This window comes from Rhagoletis zephyria, unplaced genomic scaffold, assembly GCF_001687245.7.
Source record: "Rhagoletis zephyria isolate East Lansing unplaced genomic scaffold, Rhagoletis_zephyria_1.1 Rzeph_scaffold_00441, whole genome shotgun sequence".
NCBI classification, from domain to species: domain Eukaryota; kingdom Metazoa; phylum Arthropoda; class Insecta; order Diptera; family Tephritidae; genus Rhagoletis; species Rhagoletis zephyria.
The window spans coordinates 44,117-71,858 of NW_016157525.1; the positions used below are offsets into that span (position 1 = coordinate 44,117).

Consider the following 27,742-nt stretch of genomic DNA (forward strand, 5'->3'; position numbering starts at 1 on the left):
TATTCCGACGAACTGATAACCTCCTCCTTTTTTGGAAGTAGGTTAAAAACAGAAATGAAAGCGAATAAATGGAACAATTTTTCATTCTCTTATGTCCCGCTGAAACGCTGCCTATCGAAATTAACGTTGCAATGCTTTGCTTAATGTAAAAGTTTTAAAATCTTTCGACGCAAAAATTTCGAAAATGGTTCAATGAATCTTAAATCTAAGTCTGTGCAAAGTTTCAGATCGAGCACTTTAATTTGATGTATAATTTGTCTCTGTACGACTTGTAGATCGCTGGGAATAAGCGCCTTGTGTCAAAATAATATATATAAATAAATTTTGTTTAATTTCAGTATGTTCCTTAATGGACATATATGACATTAAATGACATATATGCATGTATGTCCCAGCTTTTGCCATTTTTACTGGCCACTGCTTCATTGGAATGCATGCCAGTAGTATGGACATTTCATTGCAGTAACGATGAAGAAATCATGAGCATCTGCCAGTATTTTTTCCACTGGCTGTCGGACATGGCTACATTTGATAAAATAAGTTCTTTTCTATCACAACGGTCAAACTAATTTGTTCCATAATTATGATAGCGGTTCAACTTTTTGCCTTTACAACATACTAAAGTATCATTTAAAAAAAGTGTTAGAAAAAATATTTCCAACAAGAAGATAAGCAACATCGGTCCTCAAAAGGTTAAGGGTTAAATTTCAATTTGTCAGTTACAAAATTTTTGTCACACTGAGAAAAGAACGCGTTGTAAAAATAATTTTTTTTATTTGATTATCGTTTAAAAATGTTCGTATTCAAATCAAGTGAAAAGTAATAAAAAAATAGATTTTTCCATTTACATGCACTATGTATAATGGAAATAACCAATTGAAATACGCCCGTATTAAAATGAAGCATTTTTGCATGCACGGATGGCGTTTTGAACATCTCGGATGCCTTTTCATATGTAATTAAGAAAGTATATGTATACAAAGCATACACAGCGGTGACAACTTATACACATATACACACATACATGGTATGACTACGGTGACCATCCGTTCTGTTTTTTGCAGGACCGTACTGTTTTTCAAAGGTCGGTCCTGCGTAGTTTTCCAAACCTGAAAAACCTGAAAATGTACTGCTTTTTTTCCAAGTGTCCTGCATTTGCCCCGCATTTTATCCGTAATTTTAAAATTATCGGACAATGGACGGATTTTTTCAAAAAAGTGTTTCTTGGTACTTTTCGTAGCTTTTCTTCAATATCTCATGAAAAAATCTCCCAATCAACGTAAGCGACTTACATCTCGAAGGGTATTGATGTGCCTCTTACCAAAATATATAACTTGTGGCGACTTCAATGAAAATTATTAGTGCTACAGGCGACCATTTGCATTTTGTCGTCAAAGTCGGAAAAAGTGAGATTTTCAATCAAAATGCGCAGTTTTATTTGATTATTTTTTTCATTCGTTTAAAAATTCGATAAAGAAGATATATCATTACAGTAAATTTTGAGCCAGAGATAATGAAAATCGGATTATAAATGTAAATGCAATGAAGTGCAATCTGCACAAATTATATATCTTTGTAAAGGGCACATAAATACCTTTGTAACTCGTCGTTTACGTCGATTCATGACGTCGATTTTTGACAAATAACTGAGAAAAGTACAAAAAAACAAAAAAAATGGTATTGTTTTCGTTTTGAACGACTCAAAATTTGCCTATAAAATAATCTTTTAAAGATTTTCACTTTTCGTGTAAGCTATTGTAATTATAATATGTTTTACTATACTTTTATAAATATTCATGTAAAAAAAGATTAATATCGATGAAGAAAACGTGATTCATATTTAAAGTTTAAAATGTATTAATAATTTAGAATCATAAATACTCTTTTGATATTTTTATACTACGTAAATATATGTAGGCATATTTTTGAAAAATTGTCCTTCATTTTGAATCCATATTTATGGTCACCGTAGGTATGACATATAGTAGGAGCGTTCCTTATCTCCCAGAAATAGTCAGAAAAAGTCCGAAGTAGTCAGATTTAGTCCAAAAAGCGTTCCTTAACTCGGGAATGACAGCAAAAATGAGAGAGCAACACTCAGTGAGAGTGACTCTCGTCAGTCCGAAGTAGTTAGATTTAGTCAGAAGATTTTTTTCTGGCAAAATCCTGAAAAGTGTCAACTCAACTGAATTTAAATTAACGGAAATTAAAGAATACGCAAAAAGTGAGAATAATCTAAAACGTAGAAAAAGTGAATTGAAATTGGAAGGAGGCAAAAAATAATTGATAGGCTGACTTCCAAAACGTCAATTGCTTTGTATACGTACAAAGTATAAGGTTCCATAACGTCGAACTACAAAATATTGACAATGTATACTTCCAAAACGCAGCCGATTAGTTATCGGAACGTATCGCTTGAGCAATCAGTGCATCAGAAACAAAGTTGATGCTTCGTTTGTTATTGGTTACCATTGGTGTTTTAAATATGGAAAATTCAGAAAAAATTTTCATTGCTTATTGAATATTTAAAATATGCAATGTATATGGTTGCAATGTGTCGCAACTCTGCATATACAAACAGTTTGAATACCGCAGTATAACAGTTTCCAAACATTGTATTGATAAGTTTTGGAAGTCAGCCATATAGTAAGTGTTTATTGTGTTTGTGCTTGTGTGAATGTGTTTTGTACATACATTTCCATTCTTATTTGACGTTAGTTTTGTTGTTGCCATTCTTTGGACTAAAAATTTGGTTTTTTGCGTTCCTTTACTTTTCCTGTTATTCTCTTTTAGTGATCGCATTTTGCTTAAGCTCTGGCATTTTGACACTTTTCAGATTTTAGTCCAAAAAGATAAGGAATGAACCTAGTATGTTCCTTTGAACTTCGGACTAAAACCTGTGGAACTGTCAAAATACAATTATACTCTCTCAAGTGAGAGTAAAAGGAGAACAGATTCAGAAGTGCACGGGAACGCAAAAAGCACTATTTCCTGTAAAAACGTCAGTCGGTTTGTTTACATGTCATTGGAACAACACTGATTTGGCTGAAATATCACTAAATATTTATAAAAATCTATATCTACATATTCAAATATTTCGTTGTTACTTCCATTTTTTTACAAGTATAAGGTTCTTTGCTTTCACCGCTTTCTGTTTTTGTTTGCACATGCAAATCAGTTGATCGTTTGACACTTTTCATGAACTTACAGGAAAAAAAACTCCGGACTAAATCCTGTAACTTCTGACTAGGAACAGTTGCTCAGTTACTCTCTCAAAAGTGTTCCCACTTACAGGTTTTATGTATATATAATCGCGCGCTGTGATTTTGATTCAAAATCAACATTTGAAAACACATTTACATGTATAGCTATAGCTCACGTGTGCAAAGACTTTTGGGTCATTGTCCTGCATAAATTTCCATTTAATTAGCATGCTATCGAAGGCATATGGTTCCATATGGTGTTTCAAAATGTCCAAGTACTGAAACTTGTACATTTTTCCGTTTATCCGTACGAGCGGCCCTATGCCATGCCAAGAAAATGCACCCCAAACCATAATGTTTCCGCCCCCGTGTTTTACAGTCTTCTGGGTGAACCTTGGATTATATTCTTGGCATATGGGGCGATGAACAAATATTCTTCCATCTGGTCTTATCCTGTTGATCTTCGGTTCGTCACTCCGCTGCACGTTTTTCCAAAAATTTAAGCCTTCTTCTTGATGGGCTTTGGCGAAGTTCAATTGCTTTGAAATGTTTTTTTTTGACAGCAGTGGCTTCTTCCTGGAAATGCGCCCAAACAAGTTTGCTTCATTTAACCGTCTTCTGACAAGCCTGGAGGATATTTTTGTGCTCAACGACTGATTGATATCCGATGCTATTTGTCGGGATGACTTGAATGGATCATTTTTTACCATTCGTATTATAGCAGCATCCGTACGCGCGTCTGTCTTTCGAGATCTGGGCTTCCGAATTTTGCCGTTGACCAATACATCGGGGTTCTCCACAAATGAATTAATTGCATTGTATACTTTTTTGCGAGAAGTATTCAAGATTTTAGCAATTTCTGCCACTTTCTGCCCTCCTTCATGCATTTTCCATATGATTCGTCTCTCTTCAATTGTAGTATGTTTTCCTGATCCCATTTTCTATTGCTTTTTTCCTCAAAACACTTTTAATACAGAACAATTATCCAACTTTGAAAATATCGTGCACTTCTCTTGAAAGTTTCGCGGGTACTGCGTATGCCAAGTAGTTTGTGCCATTTATGTGTCCACTCAAAATTAGCACTGTTTACACAAAATTGATAACGGTAAACAACAAGCAAAACCTAACGGGATATTTGAGCGCCGCACATTTGAGAGCTATTGCGGCACCAAGTTGGATGCAAAAATTTCACATTATGATCAACTTTCAGTTGAAAAATTTTAACATTTTGTTCAAATCTAATTTTGTGCCATTTCTGTGTCCATAGCTGTATGTAGTAGGGATGTTGCGAATGTGGAATTTTAGACATCCGCGGATACGAATGTTTAAAAGCTAACATCCGCGGATGCGAATGCGGATGTCAAGTATTTTAAGAAAAAATTAGGTGAGTACATTAGGAGATTTAGGTAAATAAAAAATTTATAATTTTTAATAATGTTTTTTTTTTTTTTTATTTAGTACTTAAATTAAAAATTTGGAACGTTGTATTTAATAAAGAGTAATTTTGCTGCCTTTTCGGGTTACAGCCTGTTTCTTAAAGGGTCGTAAATCAAACCTGCGCCACTAAATAACTACTCGCTCGAGGCGACAAAATTTAAGAACTTGAAGTTTGAAAAAATTGTAAATTATTTCGATTGAGAGGACTTTCAGTTATTTTTTTATTGCGGTGCAATAATTCCTTTTTGAGGATTGCATTGGGGCTGCAAATGTCGAATATATGGCGGACTTTCATCTTCTCAATATAGCATCATGGCAAGATCGTTGTTTAAGCACCGTTGTTTTCCAATTTTGAGAACCAATTCTTTATAATATAATGTCTTCTGTGACTGGTTTGAAAAATGTGTGCTTATAGCGAGGTTCTAAATAGGTGGATATGGCAAATAAATTTTTATTTTCTAGGAATGAAAATTTCGGAGAAAATTATATTTTGAAATCGTGGCTGCCAACCAAATTACATAGTTTTATTTCTTGTTATTTTGGTGAAAAGGCGCCCCGTTTTTACAATTATTTGAATTATTGGATCACGGACGATGAAGGTCTCAGATCTGCTTAGTTCCCGGGTGACTTCTTGGAAAAGTTCACCTGTAATGAATAGCTTTTAATTAATTTTTTTATTAGCTGAGCTCGACTTTTCCTAGTTGCAGGCAGTCACAATTAATTACTCACCGCTGTCGGTAACACAAGCCATTAATTCCGTTTTGTTGTCAAATAGTTTTTCTTTGATATTTTGAGGCAAATTAACACAAATTTTCAACACATCGTTAATGTAGTATAGGTAGGGCGTATTTCCCATTATCGCTGAAATGCAAAAAAGTCACAACTAACTAAAATTTTTTATTGCATAAAACGATGTGGGGACTTATGATTCGATGAAATGCATCATAATCAATCAAAAACTGAAATTTTAGTTAGTTACGGCTTTTTGTATTTCAGCGGCGATGTGAGTTACGCCCTTTCCATATCATACTAACGATATATTGCATGCCAAGTCCCACTCCTCAATAGATATTAAATTCGCCTTGAATAAATTCTTATTGGATTTGTGAACTTGGTTGTCAACTTATTCACATATCATTTTATATGTATTTCGATCCGTGCTAATTTTGACAATTAGCACAAAATTAAAATAAATGTTATTGTTTTCGAACTGATAGACTAATATAAGGAAACACGGAACTTAATCATAATAAGTTTTGTGAGAAAAAAAATTACCCTTATCTAAGAAAAAGTAGAAAAACACTAGCGATGCATCCAGTATTTTCAACAGACCTTTGACAAATAATATTCGATAGTTACATAATTCTTACCTAATTGAAGGTCATCTTTTAACGCACAAATATTCGATTCTCTTTATAGCTAGACGTTGAACATTTCCGCTGGAAATACCTTTTAAAGAATCTTACTCTTTGACTTTAAATTATAAAAGAAGTGGAACGTAGGGGGACAATTTTAAAGTAGCATCTCCACAAGAAAAAATGTTGGCTACAATTTATCATTTTGTTCGCCAGATATACGTTTTGACAGTGCACTTGCACAATATTCGCATTCGCAAAAGCTCCGCATTGATTATTGCGAATGCAAATTTTAAAATTAATGCGGAAGCTCCGGAGTTGCGAATGCGAATGCGAATATTCGCAACAACCCTGATATGTAGGCATATTTTTGAAAAATTGTCCTTCATTTTGAATCCATATTTATGATCACCGTACCGATAGTTGACCTTTTAGAACATAAATACCTACTTAAGTCCCACCAAGACTCAAAAATATATTTACAATTAGTGTCATCTGAGAATCAAGGAGTAAAAAGAAGTGCAACTGTCAAAACATATTTGATGTAGTATGCAAATGGAAAGGAATTGAAAAGTAAGGAAGTCATAAGGCGATTTGGCAAATCTTAAGCGCGGAAATGGCCTGAGTCAGGTGCGTATGGGGTTTGTGAGCGAGAGTACAGCGAAGGGTTACGAGTATGTTGATGTAGTAGACTACAGAGAAAACTGCCGTTGCATTACATCCAAGTGGAGGTTTAAGCATTCATATACTTCATTTATATTTGATTCATCTTACTTTTTCGGATATCTTCATTTGTTTTTTAAAAAGCCGCCTGCCTATTTTCACATGTGCTTGCCATATTGGTAATGTGAGACCTTATCGTTGGCGTATGAACATTATTGCCGCAGCAGTAATGCAACTTCATTGGCGGCGATCAAGCACTGTGCGGCATCTGCCATTCGCAGCTGTCACTCCAACAACGCGGAATAAGTCATTTCATACAACGCATTGATCTATGGGCATTTGCTGGTGGTTGGCGGTCACCGTTTAACTGTTGTTGATTGCAAGCAGCTTTACTGCCATTAGTGCGGTTAACAATTTTCCGCTTCTCAAGGCGGCAAGTGCAAATAAAACAATCAAATAGTAAAAAGAGTACAGAATAGTCGTGAGGAACGAAATACGATGAGAAAATAAGAAACAAGTGTACAAAAAGTTTTCACACACAGATACTCATATAAGGCGTATTTTTTTGTTCAGCAACTGCACTCTCCCCGCTGTGTAATAAAATCAAACACATTGCCGGGCGAAATTCGTAAAAACCTCGCACGATTTTCACATTTGCGGCACGACAGTCGCGGCTGAATTTTATGACTTTACCAAATGACCGCTTTAGCATCTTGCAGCGAATGGTTATTCTATTTATTGTATTTCGCTTTTAGTTAGGCCGCACATCAAGAGTGCCAGCGCCTTCGTTTGTGCGCGTGAATATATGTATGTGTTTGTACATACCTATGTATATATGCCCGAAAGACAATCAACGCGTAATGACAATTTTCAGTCATTTTATTTGATTATAAATGCGCACATTGGAACCAATATTAATTCAATCTGCTAGACGGCGAGTCATTCATCGTCAACTAGCAATCTAGCCCTGGCACAGTGGCGGCGGCATACATCAAAGCGGTCAGCGATCGTATCGCGCACTCTGTCGTGCAAAATTCATTGATTCTGCGGCCGAGATGTGAACACTCAAGTGTACGATAGCTGCGCGCTGATAGCTGTGATAGCGCACGTTAGATACGCGCGCCGGTTTTTACTGTATCTCGCGCTGTCAGCGAAAACTAGCGTTTCTTCCGGCTATCCGGCACAGGTAGCAGCAGGGCAAATGCGAATTAAAAATTCATAAGCCACTCTATAGTGAAATAAGATTAATTTGATTCAGCGTCAAATGGAGGTTTGCAATTTGCAATTAAAGCATTGGCGGTTTTCGCGCTAGCATCATTAGCGCTTTCAAGCGAATTTACTTTGTGACTTTTAGACATGTGATCCACTGCGTTGCATAAACTTAATCAGCGCTTTTGGAAATAAAACTAAAATTGACATGCAGATAGACCTCGCTAAACAGCTGAGACCACCAGGCGCTTCATTAAACAAAAAATAAAAACTGAATGAAATCAGATGCATGATCAAAATAAACTTTAAAATCTTGCAGACTAATGTCGATCAGCGGCAAAAATTCAAACAAATATAACCAGATTTTGTCTAAAATTTACGAGCAATTGAAATTCCCACAGACAAAGCAGCAGTCAATAAAAATCACATAAAATAATCACTGAACCAAAATCGAAACTCAAAGTAGCCGAACTTTGCGTAGGCTGATAATTTTTCTGACGAGATTTTGATTTAATTTTCATTATTTTATTGACTTTTTGTAGTCCCCAATTTTAATCTGCAAAAAAAAGAATCGTCTATCAATTAATTAATGTTTTTTTGGTTGACGCTTACTGGTTTTCAGTTCATTTTCAAAAGCAAGACACCGCATTTTGCATAATTTAAATGATTTCAGCGGAGAGATAAATCGAGTGATTATATTGATTTCCATTTTAAATCAATAATTCTGTTGTTGGCTATTTATATAGCGGAATATTTGACAAGGGAAAGAGATGACGGCACAGCATTCATTGATACAACTGTATATAAATAAAAGCCTGTAAAAACACAGAAACGTGCATAAAAGGCCTTATAAAGCTTTTCCCTGAGCCTAAGATGAAGAGCTTATTTGTATTATTGTTATTATTACCTTCCTTTTATTAGCTCGGGATGTAACTATGTAATATTGATGCGCCTAAAAGATGCAGCGATTTCTATTCTCAAGTTACATACTTGATGACAGTACGAATGGCAATTATAATAGGGAGGTTCTAGTTTTTAAACTATAACTTTATTTTGTTTAACGTTTAAACTTATTTCAACTATTAAATCGCTTGGAATCACAACGAAAACCTCTTATACGAAAACAAAGCGATTTGCGAATTCTCATATATTTCATTTATCCCGTACTTAGCATGTCTATGCACTTCTCAAATAGCGTTAGAAAAATGTATATTAAATTTACATTTTCTGTCATGCTCTTCGCACGATAGGCCACCAGCAGATGCCTAAAGCACGTCTCTCCATATTTAAGAGCAGGAACTCCTACATTGAAGCTGACAACAATATGAATGTCCAACATAAAATGGTCAAAATATTCGATCCATTAGATATTTTATTTATAAATATTTTAATCTAGAATTACCTCTGCCACTAACTCCCTTCTGGAATTATACCTGTCCTTTAGATTAAGAGTAAGGCACGGAGTACATTAGAGCGATACGACACGCGATACCATATGCGGCGTGATAGAAAACAGTGTCGCTCGGTACTTTTCGTCCGATACCAAGTAAGTTATCGGAAGAAAGTACTTGTATCAGTGAAAATTTTATTAGCGGACTTTTATGTTTTAATCTAATTATTATTGTGAATAGCTAAAAATGTTTGGCAGTTTAGTTGCCAATGAAAATAAAGTCCTACAAAAAAGACCAATTATTATCTCATTATCGTGTCGCTAGCTTAAAGTGAAAAGTGGCTAAGTCCACTTTTTGTGAAAACTCATATGGCCCAAAACGCGGACTGTTACATTACATTTTGGCTCAAACTGCTTTTCAAAAACCGCTGAAACTCGCTAGAATACAGCTTTGGGATAATTTTTTTTCTTGCATCTGGAAGCATAAGTATGTGACATTATTTAATATATACTTAAAATATATTGTGACTCCTGTTTAGGAGTTATGAACGTTTCAACAGCGGACTGTTACATTACCATTTTTGGAAGTAATTTTTGAAGCTGCTTTATATTATCGAACAAGTCTGCTCTCCTAATAAAATGTCTTCAAAAGATGGTACACAGTTCATTAGCTTAAGAATGGAACTCTAGAACTACATATTAATTCACCTGATAATAATTATTTTGAGTTCAATATTTGCAAAAAATAGTCGGACTGTTACGTTGCACAAAAAGACTGTTACGTTACCTGTGCGATATACGAGTAGCCATAAGATTATAATTACGTTTTTAGATGGCTTGTAGTCTATTTTATGCAATAGGTAGCATGAATTCAGTATACTTGCGATTTGACACGTAATTTAAAGGAATTAAGAACGTGATAATTATGAATACTGATGTGAAAGTTTCTGATGTTGTGCAGCTGTAGGTCGTTTCCGAAGTAAATTTCTGCGTGCCTCCACCTCGAGCTTAGAACTGCGCCAAGACGTTGATGTTTTTAGCAGTTAAGTACACGAAAAACAGCTTTAATGGACCTTTTTGCTCTATACCATATAGCACTATTCTTACCCTTCAAAATGCGCCTTCGAGTGGTGCTTTACGATTTTTCCTTCAGAAACTATGCCCATTGGAAGATGACGTAATAAGCTAGAAAGCATATTCTTGGTTTGGCGATGTTATATTCGAGGATACGGCAGTTAAAGTGGCCGTAACTCTTGAACGAAAAATCTTACATCACCATTCGAGAGTGCATTTTGACGAATAAAAATAGTACTAGCAAAATAGGCGAAATAATTCCAATAGACTTTTATTATTTAATCGGAAAATATTATTCTTCTTTAATATTTTTAAATTATTTGTTTTGGGCTCGTTCCTTATTGAAATAATATAAGGGCGATTCCACCGTCACGGGTTGGACATTTGTATAGAAAAAATTTTCTTTCTAGTTTAAATTTAAGTATAAAGTTCTCTACAATTCTACATTTTGATAAAGCTACACCTAATTGACTATTATAAGAGTTATTACAAAATACGAAAAAAATTCCAGCTTTACTTTTATATGCGAAAAATCTGATTTATTTCTTCTGTCACGGGTGGGACAAAAAAAAAGAACCTGCTTTTTGGAGCAGATATATTTTACGGAAACTCTGCGAATTTATTTCCCTTTTCTGTGTGAACTTGATGTCTTATAATAAAACATAGAACCAGGAACACAACCAAAGCCAAAACTACAAAAAAATGATGGCTTTATTATACAAAAAAATCCGAAATTCCTCTGTCACGGGTGGAACAACGTTTGTCACAGGAAGGACACGCACAAATTTTTATACGAAAAGGAGCCTTTAGTGTGGTCCATATATAAAGATTAGTTATTAAAAAATATAAGAAGCCAAGTAGGGGTTAAATTCACTCACGTTTTATCTTAGAATGGTGCCTTTTATATAAAAGAATATGCTTAGCACCGTCAGCAAAAAAATGATTAAAAATTAACGCGATTTCCTAGCGTCTTGACATTTTCACTTTTAACTACTTAAATTTAATGAACTACAAAACTGCATACCTAAAAATTCTAAACAAAAAGTTTAAAATTTTTGGGTGTAATTGTTAGTTTGTTGAATATTTATAATTTTTGTAAGAAGTTTGAAATGTAGATTTATGTGGTTCTGGTTAGGTAATGTGCTAGACATTTATAAAAAAAAAACTATAAACATTAGATTAACAAAATAAAAAAGCAAAACTGGTCAAAATGTAACTTCACTTAATCAGCTGACCACCACAAGGGTATTTAGATAATGGACGAGTCCGCGCATCCCCCCTCCTCCCCTGCGTCCACCCCAACAAACAAATAAAGATTATCAGCCCAGTAAACATACCTCTGACAACTGTCCCACACATAGCTGTCACGGGTGGGACATGCTTCTCTGTTGAATTATTCTTTTCTAACAACGTGGAAACGACAATGCAATTGTGGTAAATATTTGCAATGAATTTCTAACATGTTGTAACAAACACGTAACACAACCTCAACTTCTGTAATTAAATATAACAACTTTTACCTTTTTTTGTCACGGGTTGGACAAGACCAAGACTGCTTAACAATAACGCATAATATAGATTAAGCACTCACAAAATTTAATGTATAACACAACTTTATTAAAAGCAGATGAGTTCTACAATATATTTTTCTTACAAAACACTTAAATTATGAATCGCAAATTATTTGACAGTGCATTCAACACAACCTACTTTAAACTAAATCAAAAAATTTACTTAGAACTTGATTTCAAAACGTAAAAAAAGGTAATAAAAATGCATTTAAAGCTTTAATTTGTTATTTTTTGGTTGATTCAAGATTTTTACAAATGTTTTATCCACACGTTTGTTAGTTTTATAAAGAAAATAATTTTCGCACTGAGGTCCACTTTCCCATGGAACCTCCCATAATTATCACGTTTTTAATTTTTCTACGTAATTCTTATTTACTGAGCCTATATGAGTTAGGAAGAACATAGATTTTAATTATGGGACAATAACAAGTTGAATAGCTTACATTATTGCTTGCAAAATGAGCCCTCTCTCTAACTCTCTCTAAATAAAAAAAAACCTACCTGAATATTCAATTAGTTAAAATAGTTTTCCACCGAAAATAAATGGATAATGAAGAGTATAAGGAACTATTTTATTTTTTTGTGAAAGAAGGCCGAAAATGCTCGAAGAAAACAAGATTTTCCCATTTTTTAGCCTGGTGGATTCTGCGCCAAAAAACTTTTTGATATTTTGGACTGTTACATTACATTAGCAAAAACGCGGCTGAAAAACAACAAAGCTGCTGGAGCTGACAGCCTGCCAGCTGAGCTATTCAAGTACGGCGGCGAGGAGTTGATAAGGTGCATGCAGCAACTCTTGCGCAGAATATGGTCAGATGAACGCATGCCCGACGACTGGAATTTAAGTGTGCTCTGCCCAATCCACAAGAAAGGTGCCCCCGCCATTCGCGCCAACTACCGCGAAATCAGCCTTCTAAGCATAGGTTACAAGGTCTTATCGAGCGTATTGTGTGATAGACTGAAGCCCACCGTGAGTGAAATGATTGGGCCTTACCAGTGTGGCTTTAGACCTGGGAAATCCACCATAGACCAGGTATTCACCCAAATCTTGGAAAAGACCCGCGAGAAAACGATCGACACTCACCACCTATTTGTCGACTTTAAAGCCGCTTTTGACAGCACTAAAAGGAGTTGCCTATACGCCACTATGTCTGAATTTTCCATCCCCTCAAAACTCATACGGCTGTGTAAAATGACGTTGAGCGATACCACCAGCTTCGTCAGAATTGCGAAAGACCTCTCCAAGCCGTTCGCCTCCAAACGGGGTTTCAGACAGGGCGAGTCCCTTTCATGTGACTTCTTTAATCTGATGTTGGAGAAGATAATAAGAGCTGCAGAACTGAACCGCTCAGGAACAATTTACTACAAGAGCGTGCAATTGCTGGCTTATGCCGATGACATCGACATCATCGGTAACAAAAACCGCGAAGTCTGTTCTGCCTTTTCCAAGTTGGATAGGGAAGCAAAGCGCATGGGTCTGGTGGTAAACGAGGACAAGACGAAGTATCTCCTGTCATCAAACAAACAGTCAGCACATTCGCGCCTTGGCACCCACGTCACTGTTGACAGTTACAATTTCGAGAAAGTAGAGAATTTCGTTTACTTGGGAACCAGCATTAACACCGATAATAATGTCAGCATTGAAATCCAACGCAGAATCACTCTTGCCAACAAGTGCTACTTTGGACTGAGTAGGCAATTCAGGAGTAAAGTCCTCTCTCGACGTACGAAAACCACGCTCTATAAGTCACTCATCATGCCAGTGCTGGTATATGGCGCAGAAGCATGGACAATGACAACATCCGATGAGGCGGCTCTTGGAGTGTTTGAGAGAAAGATTTTGCGGAAGATTTACGGGCCTTTACGCGTTGGCGACGGCGAGTACCGCAGACGATGGAACGATGAGCTGTATGAGCTTTACAACGATATAGACATAGTGCAGCGAATTAAAATACAGCGGCTCCGCTGGCTTGGTCATGTCGTTCGAATGGACACCGACGCTCCAGTTCTGAAAGTATTAAACTTGGAACCCGCTGGTTGTATCGGGGGAAGAGGGAGGCCCCACTGCAATGGAAAGATCAGGTGAAGAAAACCTTGGCTTCTCTTGGCGTTTCCAATTAGCGTCAGTTGGCACAGAAGAGAAACGACTGGCGTGCTTTGCTGAGCTCGGCCAAAATAGCTTAGGCGGTTACAGCGCCAAAAAAGAAGAAGAAGAAGACATTACATTAAAAAACACTGCCGACTTTGTTTTCATATAGAAAGCTAGTCACTGATATTTTGTCGAATACTTTTTTTAGTAACTTCAAAGTAATACTAGGCAAGCGAAGAGAGGCAAGTATAATGCATAAAAGTGGTGGTCCTTAAATATAAACTACCCTTTAGTTTTATGTTGTGCTTTTTTAATTTTCATTAATTAAAAGGTGTCTCAGGATTAGGTGAATTTTTATGTTTGAGAGAAGAAGACGTCTCTAAAATGATTAACTAACCTGCTTGTTTTATATCTTCCCGTTTATATTCTATTAAAGGCAAATCGATAAGCTCACAAAAAATTCGAAACCTTTTTGTTTGCAACGGAATCTTCTGCAAAATTCTTGAAGGAAATGTTTTGAAAAGTTTTTCCCTCCCCTCTAAATTTTCTACAAATGGACTTAGCAACTTTTCACTCTAAGCTAGCGATATGAAGGCCTACACTATACTATAATTTTGTCGGCCAAAAATTATCAATATGATTACTTCTTTAAGAGATATACCATTGCTACTCCGCAAAAATGCAAAAATTCATAGATATGTATGTGATATCGTTCTTTTACACAAACAATTCTTATATACGTACAAATATCGATATAAGCCCGATTCTAAGTAGGTATCGATACTTTCTTTCGATGCTACTTCCAAGTAGAGGTATCGATACTTCCATGGTATCGTTTTATCCCTACACATAGGCGACATATGTCGCTCCATTGTCGCTGTCGTCAAGTGTACACAGTTTTCATCGCTTCCTACCAATTCACACGTACTCAGCATGTCGATGTCGATTTCATATCGTATCGCGTATCGTATCGCTCTAATGTGCACCGTACCTAAATGGCTCAATAATATCCAGAAATGTGACGTCACAGTCCCATCTGCAAAGCGCCACGCCCATGCATACTGAACCCATTTGCTATGCTAAGCTCATAATTGTCGAAGGTGAGCTTTATTGCACATCATCACGTTAGATTTTTCTATCCTGCTTGCTTATCACTTGGTAAAATGACTCATTCTCGAACAATTCAACATTCATTAATTAATAGTTGCCATAATTTATGCGAACTAGTTATGCAAATGTCAGCATATAAGCCCATGAATCTTTGTGGTTGGAGCAGAGGCAGGTAAGATTAAATAAAGCAGAAAATTCGGACATATGTATGCAGGTTGGTTTTTATTTAAGGCCTGTATGCAGCTCTCAAGAAAAGCAAAAACTCCAAATAAAATGACGTACAAGAAATCGAGCCCTAACCGCCAAAATAACGTAAGCGGCATTTTTTTTTTTAACTTTCTTTTTGATGCAGAAATATTTCTAGAGCATCTAGATGTATTTCTGCATCAAAAAGAAAATTTTGAAAAAAATGTCGTTTACGTTATTTTGGCGGTTAGGGCTCGAAATGCCTAACAAAGAAATTAATTAAGAAATTTGCTACGCTTTCTAATACGGGTTTCTAAAGTTTTTTTGTGAAAAAAGAGCTCAAGGCAACCCATGCTTGCAACAGAAATATATGCCCGTTCCATTATTTCATGTGGAAATAGCGAGCCAACAGGCTGCTGAAGTATCAGTTGTCAAAATTCCTTGGACACACACACGAAATAATGGCAATTTTTTTCTTGACCGATTTCTTGAGAGCTGCATACCAGCCATTAAGCAGTAATAGCTTTCAAGTAAACTGGGATGAATAGAAAACCCGTTCGTTGATTCGTTCGCTAGCGGAAACATTGAGATCATTTTACCCTCAATATATATTTGTGTGATATAAACAGTAGCTGCAAAAAAAATCTGACAATCACATATAGCAGGGGTCGGCACATTCAAGCGATTCAAAACTGAGACTGTGTGCGCTAAATGCACTGCTTAGCTGCCGTTCTTCGTATACGTGTGAAACACACATGTGCTCAGAGAGCGCTCAGTGAGCTATGGCCTGCCGACCACTGACATATAGCATAAATATGTGTATACATATGGATGTGATCATTAGAGTGTGGCTTACTTATTTACATATGTGATGGTCTGTTATTTTTTTTTAAATTTATATGCTTTTTTACAAGACTCATGCCCGATTTCACCAATAAATTTTAAATGCATCATCCCCAGTTTCACCAATTAATTTTAAAATGCATCACAATGTTAAAATTTCAAATGACAAACCGGGAATCAGACTGTTAATATTTAAAATAGAAAATTTCCTAAAATTCGTCTTATTTTAAATTTTAAGAGTTTAATAAATTTTAAAATTTATTTTAATTTCATAAAATTTCATTGTAATTTTCATAAAATTACTAATATTGTATCATAGGTTTATATACGATTTCAAAATAAAAATAAAAACCGTTTGTTTTTTATAAAAATATCAAAAAAATATATTCATCTACAAAAAAATTTCAACGACCCTAATAAACTTACCAATTTATTGAGAAGAAAGATGTAAACAGCAATAAAAGCATGGAAGTTCACAAAACCATGGTAATAGTCCCCAGCGAATAACAACAACAACAGTTATGTAAGCAGACTACCATCAGCAACTTAAGCGTTCGGGGAGTGCTAGCAGAGCTCTACCTAAAGTTACAAATGTACTCGCCTAAGCCATGTTGAGTAGTTGCAGCATCAAGTTGAATGCTACAATGCAAACGTCAATTGCGCTTACATTGAATGAGGTAGCTTCTGTTGTTGTTATTGTTATTGTTACTGCGGCGGCTGTCGGTGTCGGTGTAATTCAATTGAACAGCCATGTCAGCGGCCGGCAGACCGCAAAATGTGAAACACGAACGTCGACCTTACAGACTACAAACTCGTATAAATAGACCCCTTTCGACTTGAATCTTTAGAAGTATGGCTTAATATTGTTGTTGCTCCTGCTTTTTGCTTGTCATTCTTCAAATGCTATCAACATCTTTGGTTTCGCCAAGCATTTTACATTATTGGCTGATTTGCTTTCCTTGGGTAAGTCGATTTTATTTTGCCGTTTGCAGATTATCTTATTGTCGATTATNGCATCTTTGGTTTCGCCAAGCATTTTACATTATTGGCTGATTTGCTTTCCTTTGGTAAGTCGATTTTATTTTGCCGTTTGCAGATTATCTTATTGTCGATTATTTATGGTTTATTGCTGGTCAAAGGCGCGTGCACACGTTCACTGTAGGTATAAGCTGCGGTAAATTTGTTTCTCATTGCAGTAGAATTAACTAGCATTTTATTGATTTGCCGCTTGGTCTGGTGCATTGCTTTTCATTTCCACTTTTCAACTTCATCCCCAACTCCAACTCCTATTTCGACTCTGACGTCAACTTCAACTTCAACTTTTCAACATTGCAAATTTTGGCTCTGAATGACAGCCAACACGAATGAGTCAGTGCGGCATGAAAAGATTTTTAACTTCTGCGAGTTTATGTGTATGGATGTCACATGTGTTGTTGCGTACGTAAGCAGCACGTCGTGTTGGAGACTACTTTTCCTTGCATGCCAAATGTTCATTTCATCAAGATATACGTACATACTTACATTGCCGTTGTAAGTACACCATGTTGTTGGTTGTTTGCAGCGTTGACTGCCCCTGTCATTGGCACTTTGACAGTAAACGTCAATTAAACGTGGATATATGCGAGCAGTGAATTCTACTGGGACAACGGCTGTCAGCGAAATGCGAATGTAGATCCTTCAACAAGCGAGGATTCATTGAAAAGAGTGAATGAGAGGTGCAAAATGCAAGGAACAAAAGGGTAAAGAAGATTATTTCGAATGATGCTCTGTTGTGCATATACCGCCGCTGAAGGTGTTTATGTTGATGAATTTAAATAATGAAAACCAAGGCAACAGTAATTAAAACTTTTTTTTTTCTAACTTGAATTAGCCTCTTCTGTTCCTCGACTTGCCAATACCCTACGACCAAAAACTCGGCATAAATATATTTAATATTTTACATACACATATTCATATTTTTAAGCAATCACGCATACTTATAAGTAAACACCTGCGCTTACATAACCACCACTCAGTACTACCATCTTACTGAGTTGCCCTTCTCGGCTGGCTTCAAGCTTCGCAGCTTTCCGAAAAAAATGCTTTATCACTCAAAAGGCATACTTGGAAATTCTCGCGAGGGCGCGCATGCGCAATTAACTTAATTGCCATGTAATTATGGTTGTACATTTGCTCGCGTTGATTGTCTTCTCACTAGCAGGATCATCAGCTGCCTAGCGGCGACTACAGACACACATTACTTGAAATGAGCTTTTCCCTGGTTTCTTTTTACAAACTGTCTTTTCTCTGTTTGTTCTGTTAACGTCGCAAACAAAAAGTCGAAGCTGAAATAGAAAGAACGCGGAGTTAACGTTGGTGCTATGCAAGCTGTCAAGAGGAAGGTAGAGCGAGAAAACAAAAGACTTAAGCAGCGAACCTGAATTTATTCGCGGCCTTTTCTGAGCCTGATTCCGCGTCATTTACACTTGTGTGACACTTGCATTGCCTTAATTTTTTCTTGCTTGGCGTGCGTTTTGAGGATACTTTTACTTTATCGTCTGACATGTTTTAGATGCTTGTAGCGCCTGTTGACAGTCTACTTACCGCATTTTTAATTATGCTAGCAGCCAATTATCGTCATCATTATTCCACTTTCACAATTCACTCGCTGCAGGGGCGCATTTCGGGACATTTATTCTCGGCCACTCTAGTAGTTGGTGTCACCACCAAAACAAGTACATATTCTGCTGAGTTGCATTCACTTAAGCTGCTGCTGGTCCTCCTGCTGCCTTGTGTGCATGTCGCATATTCCTTATGTAATAAAGAGTTTATTTTATTTCTTGGGTTACCCCGCTATCCTTAAGTCATATCGCTCCGTCTTTTAGTTTAACTCCGAGCTTTCGGCAGCGCTTTTAGTTAGTTGACATGCTGAGTTATTATTGACTGAATGCAATAGCTTTAGCAGTGCGGCAAATAAACTTCATTTTTTGTAGCCATTCCAATTTAGCTATAGCTTGTGTGTTTATGTGCGCACTATTGGCGGATAAAATCCACTACAACCGATTGGCTTTTGCCATCATCTACCTACATACAAGCGCTTTTCGCGGCACCACAGCCAACGCAAAACCAAACCGCTATTGGCTTTAAAAGAATGACTAGCATAAATTTTTTTCTTTCTGCCTGCCAGCTCGCCCTTTAAAAAGATTAAATGCTGCTGTTGTTTGACTTTGCTGCTTACTTCGTCTTGACAGTGGTTCTTCCTTTTTCTCTCCTTTGCTTGGAAANCATTTTTTTCTTTCTGCCTGCCAGCTCGCCCTTTAAAAAGATTAAATGCTGCTGTTGTTTGACTTTGCTGTTTACTTCGTCTTGACAGTGGTTCTTCCTTTTTCTCTCCTTTGCTTGGAAACATTCGTCAAAGTGAGTTACGCTGGAATTCCAACTTAAATGACAATCGGTAATCATTGTGAAGTACTGCCACAAAGCTGATGTCGTCAGACCTGGCACAGTAAATACATACCTATGAAATAACTTTTATATTTCTCAAAGAAGAAAATCTATGACGAAGGTATGAACTCCTTTAAAGAAGTCATGCCAGTAGCGCTAAAGTACAATGACCTATTTCTTTGTCTAAATTTTGCTCGTGTACAGATCCGTTGAACTATTTCCATTTTTTATCCACATTTTTTATACCTTTCATGAGCATGAAATGGTATTATAACTTTGGTCCGATGTTTGTAAGTACCAGAATAAGAAGAGATAGAGCCATTCAAATGTATACTTAAATGATCATAACGTGGAGCTAAGTCGATTTAGCCATGTCCGTCTGTCCGTCTCTTTGTATGCAATCTAGTCTCTCAGTTTTCGAGATATCCGGATCAACTTTGGTAGGTGGGTGTATTTTTCTAATGTATTAATCATTTGTCGGAACCGGAACAATCGGACCACTATAACATATAGCTCCCATACAACTGATTGTTCAGATATGAGATTTTTCGTTATAACTTCTCCATTTAAGCAGGTAGGAACATGAAATTTTGCAATACTTCCACCTATTATCAACAGAAAACTTAGAGTGAAAATTACAAAGATCTAGTCATTATAACCTATAGCTCCCATACAACCGATTTTTCAGATATACGATTTTTCGTTATAACTCCTCCATTTAAGTAGCTAGGAACCTGAAATTTTGCAACGGTTGTCACTCATTATCAAAAGAATAGTTTCAGTGAAATGGCAAAGATCGGGCCGCTATAACCTATAGCCTTCATACAACTGATTGTCAGGATATTAGATATTTTGCCATAACTTCTCCATTTATGCAGTTAGGAACATGAAAATTCGCACCGTTTTCACTCATTATTAACAGAATACTTACAACAATAATAACGGGTCACTATAACATATATCTCCCATAAAACTGATTAGCACCAACCCAACTCGTTTTAAATGTACGTTATAAAATATGTGGTTGTGAAGTGCACAGATGCTTTTTCGTAATTAAGAAGAAACAAAAATTTAATTTTATGTTCCGTCTGATGGTAATTGAACCCGGACTCTCTTGGTCGCAACCAATTGTATCAAGCGTCTTTTCACACTCAGCTACAGCCATACATGTAAATGTGTTTTCAAATGTTGATTTTGAATCAAAATCACAGCGCGCGATTAGTACATTATGTCATACCATGTATGTGTGTTTATGTGTATAAGTTGTCACCGCTGTGCATGCTTTGTATACATATACTTTCTTAATTACATATGAAAAAGCATCCGAGACGTGCAAAACGCCATCCGCGTAGTGAAAAATGCCATAAAAATAAAAAAAATATACAATAGGTTTAAATTTTTCGTCCATATTTTCATTTCACTAATTATGTTTCATCCAGTCATCCTCTTAAACAGTTTGTTTATATTTGAATTTAAAACATAACCTTACTTTTTGACTCCTGCAAATTCCTGCTAGTAAAATTTTTACTTGCAAAAGTTGCAGCTCCCTCGGGTTGTTACGCTCTCGAATTCGCTCCCTCTTGCAAATATTTTGGGTTATTGAATGCATTTCCAGTAAAAACTTGCAAGTATTAGTAACAATTCGTAACAATTTTTTGATATTGAATGGACCTTATGTATAATGGAAAAATCCATTTTGTTAACACTTTTCAGTTGATTTAAATACGAACATTTTTAAACGGTAATCAAATAAAAATTTTTATTCTTACAACACGTTTTTTTTCTCAGTGTAGGAACATGAAATTATCAAAACAATACTTATAGTGTAAATTGCGAAGATCGGGTCGCTATAACCGATAGCCTCCATACAACTGATTGTTCGGATATGAGATTCTTTGTTATAACCTCTCCATAAATGCAGCTAGAAACATGAAATTTCTCGCTATTTTCACTCATTATCAACAGAAAGTTTATAGTAAAATTAACAAAGATCGGGTCACTATAACCTATTTATTGCCTCCATACAACTGATTGTTCAGATATGGGGTTTTACTGTAAAACTCTTTTTTTTGGACATATAAAATCGATAAATTTCGTAAGCTATTTTATAAATAACAATACAAAGTCTACTGAGAAAATCTTCAAAATCTATACAGCATAGCTGTATCTCTTACACCACTGATTGTTCAGACACCATTTTTTGCGATATATCTCCTTTATGTAGGAACTAAACCCATTAAATTGTGTTACCGGTTTACATACCAATCACACAGCAGTGAAAATCACTTAGATTGGTTCTATATAGGGATGTGCCGGGTATCCGGTAGATATCCGGAATCCGGCCTATTCTGCCGTTTTTTGGTTATCCGGTTATCCGGCCGGATACTGGCTAATATCCGGCCGGATTCCGGATAACGATTATAGAAGATTCAATTTAGAAATTTAACCCAGATTTTGTATTTTTGTAATCCAATTTAATAGTATCTAATTAGTAATCAAAGTTTCCGCATTATCGGNCATAATTACACAGACATATCTGTGCACAATAATTTAAATAAAAACACATAATTGAACAAGGAAAAAGTATACGACTTAGTATTAGTATTAACAAATGAATACAAAGCTTTCTTAAGCTTCTCTTCAACTTCATCCAAAACGAAAAACTGAAATTTGATGGGTTTTTTGAAGCGTGTAAGTTAAACCATCTAATTACACAGAAGATAGTTTGATCAAACAATGTGACCATGTAAGGTCCATATAAGGCATCAACACACATGTGCGATTCTGTTCCGAAAAAATTACAACAATGCCGCAACTATTTATTGGAACATTCACAGCTCTTCATTTCGTCGTGCCGAAATTGCGGACCTACGCGTTCGGAAACGAAAAAGGTTAATAGGCGGGTTCTGTATAATTTAAACAAAAATTAACGTAAGAAAACAAAACATCTTGATTGTTCAAAAGCAAAGAATTTGATGAAGATTGTTTTTTGTTTGTTTATAAGATGCCATTTTTCACTGCGATAGCATCGCACAGATGTGTGCGTAATTGTGTTTTTGAAGTGGTAAATTCTGTAGCATCAGAAACGGTGCGGAGGTCGAGGTGAACTCGAGCCGGCAAAAAAACAATATTGTGAAATTTATTAAGGGCAGCAGTCTACCGGATATCCGATCGGATATCCGAATCCGGCTGTTATTTTTTACAGGATATCCGGAATCCGGTTATCCGGCAAAATCTGTATCCGGCACATCCCTAGTTCTATATAAGGTATATCTTCCATTCCTCTGATTGTTAGATATAATTTTTTATATATGTATCCCCTCTATCTATGTATGCTGTGAATATATACATTTTTTCAAGTGCAGTAATCTGTTAAAGTAAAATTTTCAGATGTTCATGAAAGGTATGAAGCCTCCGGCATAGCCGAAGACAGCGCTGCTCTTACTTGTTTTTTAATACTTTTTATTTACAATTTATCTAACATAAAGACATTCAGTAAATAAGATCTTATAAGGTACGGATTTACACTCGTGCAAAGCTACATAGAGAATTAAAAAATGTGTCACCCATGCATCAAGTTCTTAAATTGGTAAAGTTCACAAGCACTTCAAAGGTGTTTAACTTCATTGTAGAACTTATCTTAATATCTTAACTTAATAACGTAAGGTTCACTTAATTTACTTAAACTTATGGTACCCAATATTAATAATAATAATAATAATAATAGATTGGCGCTTACACATATGTTAGTGTTTGGCCGAGCTTCTCCTCCGATTTGTGGCGTGTACCTTGATGTTGTCACACAAATGGGAGGAGGGGAGGGACCTACAGTTTAACATCGGCTCCGAACGGCGGTTGTATTTTTATGAGAAGCTGCTTTTCATAGCAGAATACACTCGGAGGTTTGCCATTGCCTGCCGAGGGGCGACCGCCATTAGAAAAAACTTTTTTGTTTATTTTTTATTTTTTTATGTTGGGTAGAACCGGGCTTAAACTCAGGCCCCGAGGAATGGTAGCGTACATTGCTAACCACTACACCACAGCGGAACCGAATATTAGGTATCATAATATAAGAGGAATGGTAAGTCTAAGATATGAGTGCGCTTTAGCCATATAGTTTCAGAGGTTGTGTATAATGAACAAACAGCAGTTGGATTTATTTGATTACACGGGCGTGCAAGATATCTATTACTAAAGTTTGGGAATTCACTCTTAACAAATGGAATATCTAGGTCCTTGTAAATAGCTCTCTTGGTAACAAACCAACGGACATTAACACGAGCTCACAATGTTTTTGATTGGTAACGTTGTAGGGTCTCCACATTGAACTTGCTAGCCGTACCCCAAAGCTGTGGGCCGTAGACTAAGTTCAGAGTTGCGAACAAACAGCCAGTACATACGTTTTGTTTTGAGTTTTAACTGCTGATGCTTAGCCCCAGCGTAGTTTTTCGAAGTAATGCGTCGATCAAGATGCACACCAAAATATTTGACCTTGTCACTCGTGGTAATCTGATTACACTGGTCTACAAGGGTTTTGCGAATAAGACGGGACCTGGTGTTTCCGAACGGATTTTTCGTGCTGAACACGAATCTGGGGTCCAAAACTTCCCATCACGTCACGTTTTCGAGAAAAAAGGGGTTGAAACCCCTAAAAACAGCGTTTTTGGNTTGTTTTGAGTTTTAACTGCTGATGCTTAGCCTCAGCGTAGTTTTTCGAAGTAATGCGTCGATCAAGATGCACACCAAAATATTTGACCTTGTCACTCGTGGTAATCTGATTATTATTTAAAAATACAGCAGAGCATTCCTCTCTTCTCAATATAAAGTAACATGGGTAGACTTTTCAGGGTTAACATTAATTCTTCATTTATTAAGCCATGTTTTGTTGTAAAGAGAAAGCCTTGCTAGAGGAGACTCGCTAGAAGCGATAACGCTGTTTCAACAGAAAAAGTCGCTACTTTCACTACTTTTGTTGTGCGCATGTCAGATGTAAATTTAGAATACAATACGGGACCTAGGAGCACGGTTACCCACGAACGTGTACGTAGCGTAGCGTAGAAGTACGTACAAAGACATAAAAGTTTGCTGTTGATAGAAAAGGAGAGAAGCAACGTCTACGTCACGGTCATGCGGTGGTGAGTTTTTGTTAACACGCAGATCCCATAAGATAGCTGACACGTTCTCCGTTTTTACGTCCGTGGGTAACTGCGCTTTAAGACGCTACCCTGAGGCACACCAGCGTTAATACTATAAATTTCTGATGAGGCATCCTGATGCCTTACATGAAAATGTTGTCACTCATAAACGACATAGATAGAAATGTGCTGGCAAGAGCTTTTTTAACCGACTTCAAAAAAGGAGGAGGTTATCAATTCGTCGGAATATTTTTTTATTTATTTATTTTTTTTTTGGATGTATGTTACCGCATAACTTTGGACCCCGTCAACCGATTTCCGAAATTCTAATCTGGTTTCGATCCGTTCATTGGATCATGAAAAAATTAACGGTACTCCTGAATTTTTCCCGGGTGCCAAACTCTGTCAATATTTTTTTCCTTCTAGTGCATCTTTAATTACATTTGCAACCCTATGTGCCTTACTCTTAACCCACACTGATATTCAAGTGTGATGTTATGATCCTCAATTACTGGCAACATTCTTCGCAAAAATGATCGTTCGAATATTTTCGAAAATGTTAACAGCAAACTAATAGGATGGTAAGGCTTGACACACTTTTCAGATTTATTTAGAACCATGACTACAACAGGACATTTCCATTGTGTGGGGTAGTGGTTTATATTGAGAATGACATTGTATATTATTGTTAGTAATTTGATAGGATTCTCAGGAAGAGCGTTAACAACTTTCTTCAGATACTTCACTATTTCATATCCCGCTGATTAAAAAATCCATTTGGCCTGGAAGTTCAACATCTTTGGAAATGTTCAAAAATTATCTAATAGACTTTTAAATCGGAGTAGATGCAATAAGATTGTACATGTGATAAAGTTTCAAGAGCAGACCAGACGAGACAGAGAAATATCCGGAAAAAGCTTGAAAAAGTAACAATACAAATACTGTACTCAATGCTCAGTTATGTACATTTATGAGTTGTGTTGAAAATTTTTTTATGAATAGACTTTGGGCAAATACCTGAAAAGTTTTTATAACTTTTGAATTGCAGCTGAGGTGAGCGCTTTGCTTTTCCAGAAGCGTATATATGTATTCGCATCTGCTATTTTAACAACCGTTGACCACTCTTATATGCCTCTTACAGGCCTATTCTGCGTTAGTAACAAAAATTTTGTTAATGGAAAATAAAGCTCCTGGTATTTTTTAAATCCTTTTCGCATTCTGCGCACTGGTAAATTTGATTACCATCTCATAAGCAGGTAACAAAATATTTCCCCGTAAACTACGCAACACCAGTATTTATACAAACCTTCATAGATGAATTGGAGAATAGATTAAATTGTTACCAAGGTACTAGAATTGCAGTTAAAAGAAGTGGTGCTATTTTTTGGTAACAAAATTTTCCGGTGTCAAAATGTTCGGNCTGAATTGGAGAATAGATTAAATTGTTACCAAGGTACTAGAATTGCAGTTAAAAGTGGTGCTATTTTTTGGTAACAAAATTTTCCGGTGTCAAAATGTTCGGTAACAAGCAGAATAGGCCAGTTAGAGTAAAATTAAGCTCTGGGCCGCAAATTTGTAAAACGAAATCTTTAAATCGCATGAATACGACTGTGACACTTTACATTAAGGCGAAATTTTTGGTATACAATTTTTTTTAGGCAACCCTAAAAACCGCTAAATTGCGTTTTTTGCTATAACTTTCTTATTTGATGTCCGATTTTTAAAATCTTTATGGCCTTATGGCTTTATGGCCAATTATAGACCTCAGCGAGACCTTTTCAGAGACATAGAGATTTTAAAATCGGATATAAAATAAGAAAGTTATAGCAAAAACGCGATTTAGCGGTTTTTAGCGGGTGCATAAAAAAATGTTTTCACCCAAAATTTTCTCTCAGCATAAGTGTTTAAATAAAACTGAGACAGGCTAAACTTTGTCTTTTCATATGTCGTGATACGGCTTACTGTACAGGTTTTTTTGAATAAATGTTATTGCCACCACCAGCGTCATCGTCCTCGTCAACCTTATTGTCAGTGGCATGCCATCAGCTTCATTGTTGTGTTTTTGTCCAATGATTGCTACAACAAAATGCTAAAGCTGTGGCAGCTGTGCTTGCTACCTAACCAGCTTGAAATGGATGTGGATGTGGTTGAGCAGAAGAAAATGCCTATCATTCCTGTTGGTACTTTTATTGTTTGTTTCTTTGTTTTGCATTTCTTGAAAGTTTGCTTTCAGCATTCTTTTTTACCATGCAAGTTGTGCATAAAATATTTTCATATTAATTTATAGGAGTTGCAAGGCATTCGAGAGCAATTACTCTTGCAAAAGGGAATACGATAAAATTCGGCACGTCTTTGTTATATGTGATAGCCAGTTTTTTTTACTAAAGTGGCTTACAAATAGTACTGCGTTGAAGGTCTTCTTCTTCTTATTTGGCTCTACAACCATTCGTGGGTTTGAGCTGCGGTTGGAAAACTTCACCAATTGCCTCTCTGCTTTGCGGATTTGCGCTAGGGTGCCGAGTAGGTGGATCTTTTCACTAGAGCCTCGTCATCCATGCGTACAACATGCCCAAGCCAGCGGAATCGTTGTATTTTTATGCGCTTAACTATGAGCATGTGCAGGTACCCGTTTACCATGCGAACGGGGCTATAGTTCTTTCGTATAATAGTTCTCTCGCAAGCCCTCAAAGCTTTCTCATCTTTGTTCGGCATCTTCCATGTTTCTACTCCATATAAAAGGATGGACATGGAAGAGGTTTGCAGATCGTAATTTTTGTTGGTAGTGAAAGGGTTCTGCTTTTCAATTTCCTACCGAACCCAAGGTAACACCTGTACGCAAGAGTTATTCTTCGCTTGATCTCCTGTCGTTTTTGGTGGTGTTTATGCCTGACCCTAGGTAAACCAAGTCGTTCACTATTGCAGAGTTATAACTGCCAGTGACAACGCTGTAGGATAGCGTTCATTAATATATGTGCGTACTAGGGATACTAATCCCGGGATCCCGAGGTCCCAGTGTTTTTGAGGTCCGGAAAATGCTAGTTAACCCCGGGATCC

At 36.4% G+C, this 27,742-nt stretch overlaps 1 protein-coding gene across 2 annotated transcripts in view; it reads right to left on the bottom strand.

Moving 5' to 3' along the window:
• fz3 (frizzled 3) overlaps positions 1–27,742 on the bottom strand; it is a 144,385-nt gene that overhangs the window by 35,082 nt on the left and 81,561 nt on the right. The window lies entirely within an intron of this gene.